This window comes from Trachurus japonicus, chromosome 20 (assembly GCF_045865225.1).
Source record: "Trachurus japonicus isolate A0001 chromosome 20, Traja_1.0".
Lineage (NCBI taxonomy): Eukaryota > Metazoa > Chordata > Actinopteri > Carangiformes > Carangidae > Trachurus > Trachurus japonicus.
The window spans coordinates 21,174,851-21,181,987 of record NC_140926.1 but is presented as its reverse complement, the minus strand read 5'-3'; positions in this window follow the sequence as shown (position 1 = coordinate 21,181,987).

Genomic DNA, 7,137 nt, shown 5'->3' with positions numbered 1-7,137 from the left:
GGCAGTGTTTTTCAACCTTGGGGTCGGGACCCCATGTGGGGTCGCCTGGATTTCAAATGGGGTCACCTGAAATGTCTAGTAATTGATAATGTTTTTTTAACTAATTATTATTCTTTTTAAAATTATGATTAAAAACACAGCACACAATCTTAACTGTATTCTAAACGTTCACTTTCTCAAATATAAATCGAGTTCAAATAAAATGCAGCATATAAAAATATCTGAGCTGGCGCATCTTGATTGACGGCTGCAATCACGTGCAGTCACATGATCGCATGGTCGCCAGAAATTTGGGATGTCAAAATGGGGTCACAAGCCAAAAAAAGGTTGGGAACCACTGTGTTAAGGTGAAGCCAACAATAGGTCAGACCCCAAAGGCAGATATCGAGGCAGTTTAAAAGAGAAAAAAGGTGGGGCGGGGTTGGGCAAGGCTGGGGGAGGTGAAACATGGGGCTACAGGCAGGAACCAGGGGATAAACCAGGGGCAGCAATGGGGAAGCAGGCTGGGTGAGGAAAGACGAGACTGGAGAAGATGGCAGGGCTTTGAGCAGAGAGAAAAAAAAAGTCATGTGAAAAAAGTCAGGAACAAGCACAACCAAGAGGATGCACACAAGGAAAGGGAGCCGAGCAGTTACCACGAGCTGATGAACAATAAAGTGGTGGAGACGTTGGAGGAGAGAGCTGCAGGTGGTGGGAGTGGTAATCAGGGATGATGAGCTGCAGGTGTGTCAGACGAGCTGGTGGGGGATAAGCAGGGAACAGCCCAGTCTGCACGTACACACACACACACACACACACACACACACACACACACACACACACACACAATGGAGATGAACAGTAAGCTACAGGACCCCTGTCCCTCATCAAACTCATCATATCAGATACACAATCCAACAACTCCAAAACGCTCTCGTGGACAAGTTGTGACCTGCACGTTCACCACGCTATGAGATAATAATGGAACATTACGTGACAGAATTGTTTTCGAGCCAAATGCAAAGCCGGAGCTGGTGGGTGGAGTGATTTCAAAAGCACAAGTTGTTCCAAGTAATTTCTTGATGTGTCGTAATGTTAATTATACGTGATTATTTTATTGTGGCGAATGGGCAAGTCACAACTTGTCCTCGAGAGTGTTTTGGCATTGTTGGATTGTGTACTAGGAGTTCCCAAACTTTTCCATGTCAAGGCCCCCCAAATAGCATCAGCTTCTGGCCGGGGAACCCTTTTACAAACCCACCGAGATTGAGGCTTGATGTCAGGCACAAACTGCCAGGTCAACACAGTTTATGACAGTGTTTTTTCATTTCATTTCTCCTCTATTTATTCAGGGAAGGTCAATTGAGAGCGAGCTCTCTTTTTCAATGACACCCTGATTACAAAAACACAATTATACAATATACAAGGTCATGATTCACAATTACATACAGGTTGTAAAACATTCGATAATAAGTTTTTAAAACTTTCTAAGGAAATAAGATGATCCAGTTTCAGATTAGTTTTTCAACCTTGGGGTCGGGACCCCACATGGGGTCGTCTGGAATTTGAATGAGGTCACCTGAAATGTGTAGTAATGATTAAAAAATGATTTTTTTTAACTACTTATTATTCTTTTTAATATTTTGATTAAAAACACCACACACAATCTTAAAAAACTGTATTCTATACTTTCACTTTCTCTTTGAACTAGTTCAAATAAAAAGCAACATATAAATATCTGAGCTGGCGCATCTTGATTGACGGCTCGCTCGGGTCGCCAGAAGTTTGTGATGTCAAAATGGGGTAACGAGCCAAAAAAGGTTGGAAACCACTGGTTTATGATGTCATGAATGATATTTTGACTGGCAAGCAATTAGAAAGATGAGCATGGTGGCAAATAAGATGTTACGTTACCATAAATTATATTTCATAATAATTCTCCAATTATAATCATTTTATTTTATTTTGTTATTTGCATTTTTTCCTCATCTTCACTCCAATTTGCTGAGGACCCCCGGCCCGGCTTATAGCACCCCCAGGCGGCCCCGGCCCCCACTTTGAAAACCACTGTACTATTTTATGTAACATAAATGTGGAAATTGAAAAAATCTAAAACAAATGTCTAATCAGCCAAAAATGTGTGTCCCCCCTTCAGTACCGCCACGGACCCCCTGTTGAAGACTCTGCTCCCTATCATAACCACTACCAAAAGAACAACAAACAAAAGAAACTGAATTCTAAAGGAAAAGAAAAATGTCAGGCTCATCTACTGTAGGGGAGAGTGGGGTAAGTTGTCTCGTGGGTAAGTTGTCACATTCATTATATCTCAGCCACTAGGGGGCGCTGCCACAAAAACGTTGGTACTGACATTTTTAGACTTGTACTCTGACATGACCCACATACTGCATTTTGGTGGGAAACACTCAAGGTTAAGGTAGAATAACTTTTTGTGTTTTTCATGTCAATTTCGAACTATTTTTTTTCTCAGTGTTTTTCTTGTGATCTTTTATCCAATGGGTTTATATAAAAAGAAGTATTACCAGTAAAAAGTATCAAGGGAGAGCTATATTTTACATTTATTTTAGCTAGCTAGCTACTTGCTAAATGGTAGTTATCTTTGTTGTTAGCAAAAAAGTCCAGTTGGGGTAAGTTGTCACACCTCTCCTTGGGGTAAGTTGTCACATAAAATATATATAAAAAAGACACATGTGACAACTTACCCCATTGTGTGTTAAGCATGCAAAATGAAATGCAGGGTCATGCTAAGGCGACAGTGAGGTTCTTTTGTACTAAATTGAGTCAGTTGAATAGTAGTGAACTAGAAAGACTTGTTTTGATGTAGTATGAGCTGTCACAGTGGTGCTTACTTTGTGATTTTTCATTTTTTTGGTTGATCTCCATTTTTTTTAAAAATCCCATTGAAATAACATTGAGACAACTTACCCCATAGTATGTGACAACTTACCCCAGGGTCGGGGTAAATTGTCACAAGTGTGCATGATGTATTTGACAGTTCACATCTTTTCATAAGAATAAGCTGTGGGAGAACAAAGTAATTTCATTTCTACCTAACATTGTAGGCTACCATCACATGTTGAAAGGAAATCTGTTGGGCTCATGCTTAGTAAGAAATTCAGCTTAGAGTAAAAAGTGTGACAACTTACCCCACTCTCCCCTACAGACCACAAATTTCATCTGTTTTTCCAAAGCACTATATTAAACAATCAAAGTGTCAAAGGTTGGAACTTTTTCATAGCCACGTGGGTGCAGCACAAAGTCCACGTCTGGCTGCCTCACCTGTCTGTGTGTCTGTGTAAAAGGTCAGCCACCATGGGGGTTGGAAGTGATCCAGTGATTGCTCCTATAACTAAATCAAAGTCCTGAGCTCTGCTGTCATTGGGTTTGTGGCACACAGATAGAGAGAAAGGGAAAGGGGTTTGCGGGACATCAAGATAAATTATGACTTGGAGTTTTATTTATTTATTTATTTATTCATTCATTTGAATTGCTGTAATATTTCACAGTCATGCCTCCTACTGTACTTTAAATTTATTTGTGTGCGTTTACATGCTGACAGGATAACTGATCACTTTCTCTCTTTTTTTTTTTGCAGTGTATGAATATATTACATAGTGCACATACAGTATGTTGACTTCTTTGTACAAACTCTGTGCCTGTTCTCTCCTTCCCTCCCCTCTGTGTCTGCGGTCTTGCTTTGCTGTGAGCGTTGGCCTTATTAATCAAGCTGCCTGGCAGGTGAATGTGAGGAATGGGTGGGTAAGTGTCTGAAGGGGGAGGAGGGGTAGTGTGCAGGTGCATGTATGTGTGTGTGCGTGTGTGTGTTGAAGAGAAGAGAGAGAGCCAGCTGTTGCTCAGCGCCTCGCGGCCCACGGCTGGGTGAGCAAGGATAATTGCAGGTACCAGCCTGTTCCCATCTCTTTAATGTGAACCTGTGGCATAATGGAAACTGCTCTTTCACAGAGGAGGGAAATAGAAAGGAGAGAGTAGGAAATTAACGCATCAGAGGAGCTTGGAAAGAAGATCCGGTGAACTGGATTGATTTGAGGTTCTGCTCCCAAGAACACTGACTCTATATTCTTCTCCATTTTGTTTTCTGTCTGTCGAGACTTTGCCGCATTTGGCAAGAGCATAACTTTAGTATACAAATGTAGCCTTTTCAGGGTAACAGAATAAAAAAGAAAACTTGAACTACAACTTTTAACTTTGGGTTTGTTAGAAAAGAATTTCACTTCTCGATACAGTTTGTGTAGTTAATGGTCAATCCCTGTGTTTATGGTGGAGAGCTATGAATTAGAGGACTTTCTGTTAGATTACTACCGGCGACAGTTATCTGCCCTACCTTTTCTCTGAGGAATGCCAAGGCCATGGTCCCACTTTGGCGTCTTAAATCTCACTTTGACACAGCTGTAGAGCTAGATGATAACAGTCACCGTCACTGGATAACACATTTCTCCTGCAGGCGTTGCCCACCTAGTATAAGAATCTGAACTTTGCTGTGAGGCCCTCAGAATTGAGGTGGCATCACACAGTGTTGTATTGACGACTCTTGTGAACCAAATAAACTTCTTCAGTATCACAGAGTAAGGCGTAATGTCGCGTGGACTCCACACGCACTGTCCGTGGAAGTTTGAGGTTCCATAGTCGAGCCTACGGTGTCATATTAAAAACAGGTCGATGTGAAGGTTTCACACTGAGCAGTCTATTGCGTGATACTGTGTATGCGGAGTCATGTACACCCGAGTATGTGGGGGCCGTCCATCCATCGACCTGTTTTTAATGTGACACCGTACGCCCAACTATGAAACCTCAAACGTCTGCGGACAGTGCGCGTGTAGCCGATGTTATCTGGCCCTCTGCGTTGTGTTTCGGTACGGACTGCCCCAGGTGGGGTTCGAACCCTGGTCTCCCACACGGCGGGCGACGATGCAAAAACCGTTCTGCCAAGAGATCAGCGAGTTGGGTTTGCACATCCTTTATGGGTGAGTGAGTTTCAAATGACAAGTGAAAACAATGTGACTATATGAAAGACGTTTTCACTGTCTGACCCACATCTGTTCTGCTTTGGTTCATTTTCACTGAATCTTACAGCTGAGCAGTGAACAGCAGACAAACACAGTCGACAACTAGTGAACTGGTTAAGTATTTAGCTGCTAGAGGGACAGGTATTTCCCTGAGGAGTTGGTAGTGACCCAAAACAGAGCTAAAAGAAGATCGTGTTTACATCAGATGGCTGAAACATAACCTATAATGAATGATGTTGATTTGTAATTGCTGGATGTGTGAAACACAGAAGTGTGCACGTAGCCTAAGAGGCCAAAAAGGTCAGATACAGTACTATAATTTTAAGACACAATAAAATCTACAAAGAAAAAAAGATCTGCCCGCTTCGATTACATCCAGAATGTAGGTTATTCTTTATCTACATGCCCAAAGTCCTTACTTTATCACAATGTGTAAAGATTAAAGTGAATTGAAAGATTTATTGTATTTATTGTTGTATTCCTCCATTAGACAGTAATAAGTGATAAATGGTTCCAGTGACTAAGTGAATTGGGCCAGCCAGCTTCATTTGTCCTTAAAGAAAGTCATTTGCATTGGTTTCAGTGTAATTTTGCTGTTCTTTTATGGTTTAAGCAAATGCTATTTCTGAAGCTCTTCCATCCTGCCAAGAATGAAGCCCACAGGGGGAACACAGAACCCTTGTCCATTTTGGCACAGAAAACCGTGGCATTTAGAAATGTTAAAAATGTTGGCATGGAGAATTGGCACTAAATATTGGTTCTGAAGTAGAAGTAAAACACTCCCCCACCACTGCAAAGACCTGAGTTAAATTGTTGGTACTTGGCAGCGGTGCTTCTGTCTTGGCCACTTGCTCTGACGAACACAATTGCCGTGTTCAGGTGGGAAGCCAGTGAGGGATCATTTTGTGGTTCAGCTCACATGGATGCACCCTCACAAGTTCCCAGAGGAGTTAGCCAGGTCAGGGACTGTGGTACATTGGGGAAGTGGCAAAGTATGAATGAAACACTAAATATGTCTCATGTTACATCTATAAATGAGTAAGTGTTAAACATAAAGAACATAAAGCTTCTGGCCATTTTTCCAATCACTGTGGCAAAGAGATATAATCTGTTAAGTGGAAAACAGGACAGTGGGAATGCCAGAAGAGCCCATGAGCCAGACACTAATTAAACCATGAAGAGCAATTGAGTTTTCTTTTAACTTTCTTTCTTTCTTTTTTTATCATTAAAGGCATTCTAATATTCTATTGGATTTATATGCTTTACAATTCATTTGAATAGCATTAGATGATTAGATTTAAGAGAAACTTCCTGGCAAATTTTACTGAGATATATTTTTATTGAATTTATCTGTTGCCACAATATAAATTAAATATTCTCAGAGGAAAGGTACAAATTCCACAAACAAGGCCATAACTATACCAGCACATTAAATTCTGGGGCTTTTGTCAGGTTTTTTTTGGCCAGAAATCAAAGGAGATTCATGTCTGTTAAAAAAAAAAGAAAAAGAAAAAGAAAAATTGTCTGTCTCTTGTCTGTCTTAATTTCCTCCCAGTGTTCTCGATAGACTATTTTTAATAAAATCAGATTAAAGTATTCTAAAAATACCATAGTGGTAGTAAAAAAAAACAATATAAACACACTTGACTGTAAATTGTATAACATCCTCATCAAAGGGTTTATGAGTTTCTGACCTTTCATTATGAAATGCACGTGACTGCGGAAGTTAGCTCCTCCACAATGAAACAAGTAATTCAATCCAATCTGACACCACAGTGAAAAGACTGTGCCTGCCTGTGTGAGTGTGTGTACTGTATATGTCTGTATGCGCAGGTTTGCGTGTAGCTTTTTTTAGACTGCTGTCTTATCAAGAGTATTATTGCATAGTGAAGTGTTTTTTCTCCATGATCAATGGTTTCTTTCTGGAAGCAAGTGCAGAACAATCAGCCAACACATCCCAACACCATGTTCACTGGAGGCTTCCAAGCTAATTACCTAAGACATTGATTTGCACCCAAACGTAACTCTGTGAAGTGTGAGGAGGAGAAGGAGACAAAAGGAGAGCTAATGAAGGTGTCAACCAGAGCTCGCCACCTCGAGATGATAGTTATTGGAG